Source organism: Pezoporus flaviventris, unplaced genomic scaffold (assembly GCF_033815535.1).
Source record: "Pezoporus flaviventris isolate CSIRO_AGI_PZ_B2104156 unplaced genomic scaffold, CSIRO_AGI_Pfla_v1 ptg000219l, whole genome shotgun sequence".
NCBI classification, from domain to species: domain Eukaryota; kingdom Metazoa; phylum Chordata; class Aves; order Psittaciformes; family Psittacidae; genus Pezoporus; species Pezoporus flaviventris.
This window is the reverse complement of record NW_026892767.1, coordinates 173,483-185,877: the sequence shown is the minus strand read 5'-3', so window position 1 is coordinate 185,877 and position 12,395 is coordinate 173,483. Positions and strand designations below refer to the sequence as shown.

Genomic DNA, 12,395 nt, shown 5'->3' with positions numbered 1-12,395 from the left:
ACTTATCTTCAGTTACCTCCCACTCCGATGGTAACAATAACTCCCAGGCACAGAGTAGAGTAAGTATGTCAGCATCCCGTAATAGCTGTCTATATGAATTTTTACGACACGGCATACAACTCAGGTGTCTGTTATGGGAGCTGCAATACCACTTCTGCTTACAGGTCTTACACCGACAGAACACCCAACTAGTGTGTCTTGTATTGGGGTGTCTTAAACACAATATATGTATATATATATATCTTGGTGAAGGCTCTCGTTCCTCTATTACAGGATCACAAGCCCGGGCCAGTTCCCATGTATATCTGAATAATATAATCCAGATCCCCAAATTGGGGAATATTACTTCCCCAGGAAAAGAACCGGAGTTTCCTCAAAGTATCCCACAAGGAAATTTGAAACCAGTCATATAAGTTCGCCCTTAACCTTTTGTCTCCCTGTATTCGCGCATTATTACCTATATATTACTATGTAGTTCTCTTCTTGAGAGTCAGTTTGGTGTCACCTGGCGTAGATATTACAGTCCACTCCCTAGGTTCTTCCACAGGTCCTTTAATCCTGCTGGCGTGGGTCCATCCTCTTTCTCTGGTCCAGACTGCAGCTTCCATTGTCAGCAATACCTGAAAGGGACCTGAAAGATTGCTCTCTCCAGGTCTTAATCAATACCCACTCCCCGGGATTAATGTTATGAATTTTAAAGTCTAAAGGCATCGTCTGGGGAATCCATCCTTTTGATCTTAAATGTTCCAGAGTCTGAGCTATTGTGGTGCCATATTTTCTGATACTCGCCTCTCCTCCTTCATAAGTAGTGGTCTCCTTTTGGGTTGTCATAAAAGGTAATCCAAACGTAATTTCATAAGGAGATATCCCTAAATCCGATCTGAGTTGTGTTCGAACTCGTAACAAGGCTAAAGGCAAGCACTTTACCCAGGACATTTGGGTCTCAATCATTAGTTTAGTTAATGTTTGTTTCAAGGTTTGATTCATTTTTTTCCACTCCTCCCAAGCTTTGAGGATGCCACGGGGTGTGCAATTCCCATTTTATCCCCAAGGCTTGAGTTACATGTTGTACAATTTTTGATGTAAAATGTGTTCCCCTATCTGAGTAAATTCTGCTAATCATCCCATATCTCAAGATAATTAGGTCCAAAAGAGTTTTTGATACTGTATTTGCTGTAGCCCTGACAACCGGAATTGCTTCCACCCAATGAGTTAAGTGATCTACTATTACTAATAGGAACTTCCACCTCTGCACAGGAGGGAGTTCAGTGAAATCTATTTGGATGCTTTGAAAGGGCCGCATCACCAATTCACATCACCCGGAGGTAGTTTTTCTTCTAACCTTTTTATTCACTCTTTGGCAAGTCATGCATATATCAGTTATTTGTTTCACTAACCCAAAAATTCCAATACAGCCATACTCCCTTAAAAAGTGGTCGCACAGGGCCTGTGTGCCCCAGTGAGTCTTTTGATGCATGTTTTCTAATATCTGTCTGGTCAGTGGTTTATTAAGGAGTTGCCTCCCATCAGGGAGTTTCCATTTCCCATGTCGATCCTGTTCTCCTCCGATTTTACTCAACTCTTTCTCTTCTGACTCACTGAATTTTGGATTCTCCAATTCCTCTTCCTCAGGTAACAGAACCAACATGATTCTCTCAATTCTGTTTTCTGATGCATCTCTAGCTTCTTGGTCTGCTAGATTATTTCCCCTTATTTCTGGTGTCATTCCTCTCTGATGTCCCCTAACATGCACTACAGCTATTTCTTCAGGTAATTTTAATGCTTCCAAGACTTCCAAGAAAATCAACCTCTTCCCTTCTGAATTTAAAAGTCCCTGTTCTTCTCAAATTTTCCCAAAGGTGTGCACTACACAAAATACATATTTTGAGTTAGTATAAATAGTTCCCTTCTGTCCTGGGTTCAGCAGTAGCAGTCATGTTTTTCCTTTGTGTTAACTGGTGCAGTGCTGTGTTTTGACTTCTAGCTTGAGAACAGTGTTGGTGAAGCCGATGTTTTCGGTTTTTGCTAAGTGTCCCATTGTACTTTATGGTAATGACTTGTAATACAATAGAATCATTGATCATGAAACTGATCTGGCTTATGTTCCCAGTGTAGTCACCACCTTTATACTTTGGGAGGTATATGATGGAGGTGCTTAGCAATTACACATCTTTTTTCTCCTCCTCAGGTGCTCAACCTGTGAAGGAGACATCCTTTTACCCTCCTAGTCGTCCCCCCAGACCATTTACATTCGAGAGTTTTGAATTTTTTGAATGGCCTTTTAATGCTCTTGAGACTTGTTTGCTGATGGTGATGGGAATCACCATGCTAACACGCATACAGAGTGTGTTTTGCCCACTACTGATTTCAAGAGTTAAGCAGATTCAGGTTTGGGTCTTGTCTGGGGTCAAACGACGATGTAGGAGGACCGAGAGATTTTCCCTGAGGCTGGACAGCCATGAGTGGCAGGGTGTGTGGGATAGTATGGGCAAGTATCTAGGTCAGTGAGCCTCTCCAGTACTTTGGAATTTCACTACCGAACAACTGCAAAATCCAGAAGAATTAGTAAAACACTTAAATGAGGTGTGTGGTCATTCTGGCCATACCAGAGATGGACAAATCACGGCAACGTGCTGGGGCTTGGCCTATGCTTACAGGGCCTTGTTCAACACTATCCAGCACCTTCAAAAGGAAAAGAATGTCGGCGGATCTGAGGGCAAAGTGACAGTCGCTACTCAAACTTTGGCTGCAATGAACAGCACAGCTCCCCCAGCGGCAAGTACAGCAGCTGCTCAAACTTCAACTGCAACAGACAGCGCGGTTACCCCAGCTCCAAGCACAGCAGCTACACCACCCCCAGCAACAAGTACAGTCGCTACTCAAACTTTGGCTGCAATGAACTGCGCAGCTACCCCAGTGGCAAGTACAGCAGCTGCTCAAACTTCAACTGCAACAGACAGCGCGGTTACCCCAGCTCCAAGCACGGTAGCTACACCACCCCCAGCAACAAGTACAGTCGCTACTCAAACCACAGTGATAATCACTGCAGCCAAACCAGAGGACCAATTCGTACCAATATCAGTTGCCCCTGTACACAAGAGAACAAGCAAAAAGGAGGCAAAAAGGGTGAAGCGAGATGAAGAACCAATGAATTCACCACCCGGTCCAGAATCTGATCAGGAGTCATCATCACATGACGAAGAAGAAGAAGAAGAGGTAACTTCTCGACCTCGGACCTCAACCGAGCTGCGGAATATGCGAAAAGATTTTACCCGTCAACCAGGGGAGCACATCATCACCTGGTTACTCCGATGCTGGGACAATGGAGCCGATGGTCACGAACTAGAAGGTCCAGAAGCCAAGCAGCTGGGATCACTTGCTAGAGAAGGGGGAATTGACAAAGCAATTGCAAGAGAGAAAAAGTCCCTCATCCTTTGGAGGAGGCTCTTGGCAGCTGTGAAAGAAAGGTTTCCATACAAGGACGATGTTACGAGTCGTTCTTCCAAGTGGACTACTATAGACAAAGGCATCCAGTCTCTGAGGGAATCAGCCATCGTAGAGATGATCTATCACATCAAGCCGAATAACAGGGATACACCTATAGATCCAGATGAAGTTGAATGTACACGACCCATGTGGCGAAAACTTACACGGAATGCACCGTCATCATATGCCCATTCATTGGCAACAGTGACCTGGAATGACATAGTACCACTAACAGTGGATGAAATGGTTCATAAACTCCGAGAGTTCGAAGACAATCTCACCCCTTCCATCATCTCAGCTGTGAAAAAACTGTCCCAGGACCTCGAACAATTGAGGGACAATCTATCTGATTTATCCAGCTCCTCACGTGTACCAACACACGTCTCAGCTATTAACAAAAGGTGTCCTATTGTTCAAGAGAGGAGATACAGAAGGTATACGCCACGGGGTACCCTATGGTTTTACCTGCTGGATCACGGAGAAGACATGACAAAGTGGGATGGAAAACCTACTTCAGCTTCGGAGGAACGGGTGAGTGAACTGAAGAGGGGAGCAAGGGCCAAGACTGATCGTCCCATGAGAGCTACGGCTTCAGTCTCTGGTGATCAGTTTCCCAGATGGAGTGGAAGAGCTGATTTTACTCCAGCTCCTGTGATAATGAAGAATAATCCCTTTCACCACGACTTAAGTGTCCAATGCTGTGACGACCATTAGAGGGGCCCTGCCTCCAGCCAGGTGGAGGTAGGGGGCAATCGGATTTACTGGACCGTGTGGATCAGATGGCCTGGCACATCAGTCCCACTGAAGTATAAGGCTCTAGTAGATACCGGTGCACAGTGTACCCTGATGCCATCAAGCTGTCAAGGGGTGGAACCCATCTATATTTCTGGAGTAACAGGAGGATCCCAAGAGTTGACTGTGCTGGAGGCTGAAATCAGCCTGACTGGGAGGGAATGGCAAAAGCACCCTATTGTGACTGGTCCAGAGGCTCCATGCATTCTCGGCATAGACTACCTCAAGAGAGGGTACTTCAAAGACCCAAAAGGGTACCGGTGGGCTTTTGGTATTGCTGCTTTGGAGACTGAGGAAATTGAGCAGCTGTCCACCTTGCCTGGTCTCTCAGAAGATCCCTCTGCTGTGGGGTTGCTGAAAGTTGAAGAACAACAAGTGCCAATTGCGACCACAACAGTGCACCGGCAGCAATATCGCACCAACCGAGACTCCCTGATTCCCATCCATCAGTTGATCCGTAGACTGGAGAGTCAGGGGGTGATCAGCAGGACCCGCTCACCCTTCAATAGCCCCATATGGCCAGTGCGAAAGTCTAATGGAGAATGGAGACTAACAGTAGACTATCGTGGCCTGAATGAAGTCACACCACCATTGAGTGCTGCCGTACCGGACATGCTAGAACTTCAGTATGAACTAGAGTCAAAGGCAGCCAAGTGGTATGCCACGATTGATATTGCCAATGCATTTTTCTCCATTCCTTTGGCAGCAGAGTGCAGGCCACAGTTTGCTTTTACTTGGAGGGGTGTCCAGTTCACTTGGAACCGACTGCCCCAGGGGTGGAAACACAGCCCTACCATTTGCCATGGACTGATCCAGACTGCACTGGAACAGGGGCAAGCTCCAGAACACCTGCAATACATTGATGACATTATTGTGTGGGGCGATACAGCGGAAGAAGTCTTTGAGAAAGGGAGGAAAATAATCCAAATCCTGCTGAAAGCCGGTTTTGCCATAAAACGGAGTAAGGTCAAGGGACCTGCACAGGAGATTCAATTTTTGGGAATAAAATGGCAAGATGGACGTAGACAGATCCCCACAGATGTGATCAACAAGATAACAGCAATGTCTCCACCAACTAATAAGAAAGAAACGCAAGCTTTCTTGGGTGCAGTGGGGTTCTGGAGAATGCACATCCCAAATTACAGTTCGATTGTAAGCCCTCTCTATCATGTGACCCGGAAGAAGAATGATTTTAAATGGGGCCCTGAGCAGCAACAAGCCTTTGAGCAAATTAAACGCGAGATAGTTCATGCAGTAGCCCTTGGACCAGTCCGGACCGGACCAGATGTAAAAAATGTGCTGTACACTGCAGCTGGGGAGAACGGTCCTACCTGGAGCCTCTGGCAGAAAGCTCCAGGGGAGACTCGAGGTCGACCCCTTGGCTTTTGGAGTCGGGGATATAAAGGATCTGAGGCCAGCTATACCCCAACTGAGAAAGAGATACTGGCAGCCTATGAAGGGGTTTGAGCTGCTTCGGAAGTGATTGGCACTGAAGCACAGCTCCTCCTGGCACCCTGGCTGCCCGTGCTGGGCTGGATGTTCAAAGGCAGGGTCTCCTCTACACATCATGCAACTGATGCTACATGGAGTAAATGGGCTGCACTAATTACACAACGAACTCGAATAGGAAATCCCAGTCGTCCAGGCATTCTAGAAGTCATCATGGACTGGCCAGAGGGCAAAGATTTCGGAATGTCACCAGAGGAGGAGGTGATGCGCGCTGAAGAGGCCCCACCATATAACAAACTGTCAGAAAGTGAAAAGCAGTATGCCTTGTTTACTGATGGCTCTTGCCGTATTGTGGGAAAGCATAGGAGATGGAAGGCAGCTGTATGGAGTCCTGGACGACAAGTTGCAGAAACTGCTGAAGGAGAGGGTGAATCGAGTCAATTTGCCGAGGTGAAAGCCATCCAGCTGGCCCTGGACATTGCTGAACGAGAAAAGTGGCCAGTACTTTATCTCTATACTGACTCATGGATGGTGGCAAATGCCCTGTGGGGGTGGTTGAAGCAATGGAAGCAGAGCAACTGGCAACGCAGAGGTAAACCCATCTGGGCTGCTGCACTGTGGAAAGATATTGCTGCCAGGGTGCAGAACCTGGTGGTGAAGGTACGTCATGTAGATGCCCATGTACCCAAGAGTCGGGCCACTGAGGAACACCAGAACAACCAACAAGTGGATAAAGCGGCTAAGATTGAAGTGGCTCAGATGGACTTAGATTGGCAACATAAAGGTGAATTATTTTTGGCCCGGTGGGCCCATGACACTTCAGGCCATCAGGGCAGAGATGCAACATATAGATGGGCCCGTGACCGAGGGGTGGACTTAAGAATGGACACTATTGCCCAGGTTATTCATGAGTGTGAAACATGTGCTGCAATTAAACAAGCCAAGCGGTTAAAGCCTCTTTGGTATGGAGGACGATGGTTGAAGTATAAATATGGGGAGGCCTGGCAGATTGACTATATCACACTGCCACCAACCCGCCAAGGCAAGCGCCATGTGCTTACCATGGTGGAAGCAACCACTGGGTGGCTGGAAACATACGCTGTGCCCCATGCCACTGCCCGGAACACCATCCTGGGCCTTGAGAAACAGATTTTGTGGCGACACGGCACCCCAGAGAGAATTGAGTCAGACAATGGGACTCATTTCCGGAATAACCTTATAGATATTTGGGCCAAAGAGCATGGCATTGAGTGGGTATATCACATCCCCTACCATGCACCAGCCTCTGGGAAAATCGAACGGTACAATGGGCTGTTAAAAACTACACTGAGAGCAATGGGTGGGGGAACTTTCAAGCATTGGGATACACACTTACCAAAGGCCACCTGGTTGGTCAACACCAGAGGATCTGCCAACAGGGCCGGCCCAGCCCAGTCAGAACTTTTACATATTGTAGAGGGGGATAAAGTTCCCGTGGTGCATATGAAGAATTTGCTGGGGAAGACAGTCTGGGTTATTCCTGCTTCAGGTAAAGGCAAACCCACTCGTGGGATTGCTTTTGCTCAGGGACCTGGATATACTTGGTGGGTAATGTGGGAAGATGGGGAAGTCCGATGTATACCTCAAGGGGATTTGATTTTAGGGGAAAACAGCCAGTGAACTCTATTGTATGCTGTTGCCTGCTGTGTAATGCTTTTATAGCCCATCAACTAGATGTCTCCAGGTCACCAGCGACTGGCCCTGACTTCCCTCCAGCCATCATCCCAACAGAGAATGAACTTTGAACATCATGGACCGAATGGACTCGGCAGCATTATAGGGATTGGTCCATGCACTAAGAAAATGATCTTTTTCTCTTGGTCTGTATGTATATGGATGTGTATATGTGGGAGAGCGATGGTGCATTGAAAATGTGGGATCTGAGCACGACGTGAATGGTATGGAATAAGGGGTGGATAATGTCCTGGGTTCAGCAGTAGCAGTCATGTTTTTCCTTTGTGTTAACTGGTGCAGTGCTGTGTTTTGACTTCTAGCTTGAGAACAGTGTTGGTGAAGCCGATGTTGTCGGTTGTTGCTAAGTGATGTTTACCCTGACCAAGGACTCTGTGAGGCTCATGCTCTGCCAGGGAGGAGGGGAAGCTGTGAGGAAGCAGAGATGGGGCGCCTGACCCGGGCTAGCCGGGGAGGTATTCCATACCACAGCACGTCATGCCCGGGGTGGGGGGTAACTGGGAGTTACCCGGAAGGACAGGGGCTTCCGGGTGGAACTCGCTTTCTTGGCCGGTGGTATCGTATTCTCTTCCCTTGTTATTTTCCCTTATCATTGTTTTAGCTGATAGTAGCGGTGGTGATTTGTTGCTGGACTGTTCTTGTCTCAACCCGTAGGAGTTGCACTCTCTCGATCCTCCTCCCCGTTCCTCCGGGAGCGGGGAAGGGTGAGAGCCCCGGTGCGGGGGGGGGGGAGACGGACACGGACCTCGATTGTTGTCAGCTCGGCACCACTCACTGGGAGTGAGTGAACAAGTTACCTGACTGGGTTTAAACCACGACACCTTCCTATGTGCTAGGTATTCTAAAGCTCTTTTCAGACCATACAGCTCAGATGTTTGAGCAGACCAATCTGAGGGTAATTTCCCTTTTTCAACAATTTGCATCTTTTCTCTATTAACTAGCGCATACCCTGACATCCTTTTTCCCTGTAGACATCTAGACGATCCGTCCACATATATTCTTTCACCCTCTGGGAGAGCCTGTTCCATTAAATCCTCCCGAATCTTGGTCTGGTATTATATAACTTCTAAACAGATACGGGTTAAACCTTCTTTTGGCTCCCCATATAAGAAATGAGCAGGGTTTAGACTTTTGTCCACCATTAATGTTAAATCATCATTATTAATTAATATCGCTTCATACAAATAAAAGGGTTTCTCCAGTGAGGGTCCAGCAATCCCTCAGTCCCATCTGTCAACATGTCTGTTCCCACTTGTCTGCCTGCCCCAGCACCCATCCCATGCTCAAACACAGGAACTGCGCGAGCTCCCCTCCTTTCCCCCTTGGTTTTCCCTTTTTTATTTTCCTCACAGTAGCTCACCCTGCACTGCAGCGTCTCCAGATGCCTGCCTCTGCAACAGCACTTCTAGTTTAAGCCTTTCTTAACTCTGAATGTGGATCTGCTGCTTGTTGCCAGTGACAGCAATCTCTTTCTACTTATCAATATCAGATAGGACAGACACAGAGGGTGCTACTCTTGGAGGTACCTGTGATAGATAATTTTCCAACCTATCTTCCTGATTACTCTGGGTTTGTTTTTTTGTTTTGTTTTGGGTTTTTTTTAACTTTAAATATCTTTCCCCAATATCACAGGCTGAACAACATCTCTCCAGCCTAGCCTTCTGTTTTTCCCTCTCCCTTTCCAAAGCCAAAATTAAGGGAACTGGCTGAGCTATATTAATTTCATATTCAGTCTGTCATGCCCGGTGGTTTCTTAAATGAAAAACATATCTGCATACATACCTTCATCCCATTTTCCTTGTCACTTTAAGAAAAACATCAATTGAAACAATGTATTATACTTCAAAAGTTCCTTCTCTTCGAAGTAGAGATTCCACAGGCCACCTGTACAAGTTGTGGCATTCGTTCTACCTGACTCTCAAGGCAGAACAGGGGGCACTCATCGGAAAGCAAAGGCTGCAGCTCCAGCAGGGGGTTCTGCACTGTCTACCCGGGGTGACTAATGCCTTCACCCAGAAGATCAATGATTTCAGAAGATCAAGATCAATGATTTCAAGGTGCAGAATTACATAACAGAAGCAAACCAAATTTATAAACAACAGGGTTTTCATAATTTTATTTATACTACTAACTAGAAAGAAAGCATACATATATTGTACCTGTGTCGTGGTTTAAACCCAGTCAGGTAGCTTGTTCATTCACTCCCAGTGAGTGGTGCCGAGCTGACAACAATCGAGGTCCGTGTCCCCCCCCCCACCGGGGTTCTCCCCCACTCCCGGAGGAACGGGGAGGAGGATCGAAAGAGTGCAACTCCCACGGGTTGAGACAAGAACAGTCCAGCAACCAATGTACACAAATCACCACCGCAACTATCAACTACAACAATGAAAAGGGAAAATAACAAGGGAAGAGAATACGATACCACTGGCCAAGAAGACGAGTTCCACCCGGAAGCCCCGTGTCCTTCCGGGCAACTCCCAGTCACCCCCCACCCCGGCCATGACGTGCTGTGGTATGGAATACCTCCCTGGCTAGCCCGAGTCAGGCGCCCCATCTCTGCTTCCTCCCGGCTTCCCCTCCTCCCTGGCAGAGCATGAGCCTCACAAAGTCCTTGGTCAGGGTAAACATCACTTAGCAACAACTGAAAACATTGACTTCACCAACACTGTTCTCAGGTTGGAAGTCAAAACACAGCACTGCACCAGCTAGCACAAAGGAAAAAAAAAACAAACATGACTGCTACTGCTGAACCCAGGACAACCTGTCATACAGTCAATACATTTGAGGGTTTGGGTTTTTTTTCTACTATAAATTCTCTATGCAAAGTCATTGCCAATTGATATCGTCATTGATGGCATAGAGCTTAAAATAACCACGAGGTATAAAAACAAGTTTGCCATCTTGCCCTGAGTGGAAATGGTGAACACATACAAAAAAAAACCTGGATACTAAATATTACACAGTATCACAGTATCACAGTATGCTAGAGATTGGAAGGGACCTCGAAAGATCATCTAGTCCAATCCCCCTGCCGGAGCAGGAACACCTAGATAATGTTACACAGGAATGTGTCCAGGCGGGTTTTGAATGTCTCCAGGGAAGGAGACTCCACAACCTCCCTGGGCAGCCTGTTCCAGTGTTCTGTCACCCTCACTGAGAAGAAGTTTCTTCTCAAGTTTAAGTGGAACCTCTTGTGTTCCAATTTGTACCCATTACCCCTTGTCCTATCATTGTTTGCCACTGAGTAGAGCCTGGCTCCATCCTCGTGACACTCCCCCTTTATATATTTATAGACACTAATAAGGTCACCCCTCAGTCTCCTCTTCTCCAAACTATAGAGACGCAGCTCCCTCAGTCTTTCCTCATAAGGGAGATGCTCCACTCCCTTAATCATCTTAGTTGCCCTGCGCTGGACTCTCTCCAGCAGGTCCCTGTCCTTCTTGAACTGAGGGGCCCAGAACTGGACACAATATTCCAGATGCGGTCTCACCAGGGCAGAGTAGAGGGGAAGGAGGACCTCTCTCGACCTACTAACCACCCCCCTTCTAATACACCCCAGGATGCCATTGGCCTTCTTGGCCACAAGGGCACAGTGTTGGCTCATGGTCATCCTGTCGTCCACTAGGACCCCCAGGTCCCTCTCCCCTACACTGCTCTCTAACAGGTCGTTCCCCAACCTATACTGGAACCTGGGGTTGTTCCTGCCCAGATGCAGGACTCTACACTTTCCCTTGTTATATTTCATCAAGTTATTCCCTGCCCAACTCTCCAGCCTGTCCAGGTCTTGCTGGATGGCAGCACAGCCTTCTGGCGTGTCTGCCACTCCTCCCAGCTTAGTGTCATCAGCAAACTTGCTGATAGTACACTCAATTCCCTCATCTAAATCGTTGATGAATATATTAAATAATACCGGTCCCAGTACTGACCCTTGAGGCACTCCACTAGTTACAGGCCTCCAACTAGACTCCGCCCCATAGACTACAACTCTCTGGCTTCTCTTCTTCAGCCAGTTCGCAGTCCACCTCACTACCTGATCATCCAGACCACACTTCCTCAATTTAGCTGTGAGGATGCTGTGGGAGACTGTGTCAAATGCTTTGCTGAAGTCAAGGTAGACCACATCCACCGCTCTGCCATCATCCATCCACCGTGTTATTTCCTCATAAAAGGCTAAGAGATTGGTCAAGCATGATTTCCCCCTGGTGAAGCCATGTTGACTGCCCCTCATAACCCTCTTATCCTTGATATGCCTTAAGATGGCACCAAGGATAAGGTGTTTCATCACTTTCCCAGGGATGGAGGTGAGGCTGACCGGTCTATAGTTACCCGGGTCCTCCTTCTTGCCCTTTTTGAAGACTGGAGTGACATTTGCTGATCGATACGCAGTCCAACCCGAGCAGCAATTTGGGCCTTCTGGGTAACTCCCCCCAGTTTACATACTGGGCATGACATGCTGTGGTATGGAATACCCCTTTGGCTAGTTTGAGTCAGGTGTCCTGTCTCTGCTTCCTCCTGACTTCCCATGCCACTTCTCACTGGCAGAGCTTGAGAGACTGAAAAGTCCTTGATCAGGGTAAGCAATAATTAGCAACAGCTGAAAATATTGGTGTGTTATGAGCCTTGTTCTCAGGCTAAAGTCAAAAACACAGCACTGCACCAGCTACTAAGGAACTCATCCATCATTCTGGCCATTGCCCTTAAGTCATCCAATCTTCCACGCCTAAGATGGAAACAGTGACTGCAGACTTCTTTCTTAAGAATGTCAGTGCATGGGGGGAAGCAACACCTAAGCACTGTGTGTCACAGCCCTCTGCAGATTCCTGAAGCTATACAAGAAACTTGGCAAAAGCTTCTGAATAATCTTTTTTAAGACTTCTACTTATGTTAACCACTACAGCTGTGGTGCCAGGTCAGCTCAGAACAGCATGGTAGGCAGA

The 12,395-nt window shown here is 47.3% G+C and overlaps 1 protein-coding gene across 1 annotated transcript in view; it reads right to left on the bottom strand.

Annotated features, from left to right (window-relative positions):
• Positions 1–12,395, bottom strand: part of LOC133262743 (mothers against decapentaplegic homolog 4) — an 87,962-nt gene that overhangs the window by 53,417 nt on the left and 22,150 nt on the right. The window lies entirely within an intron of this gene.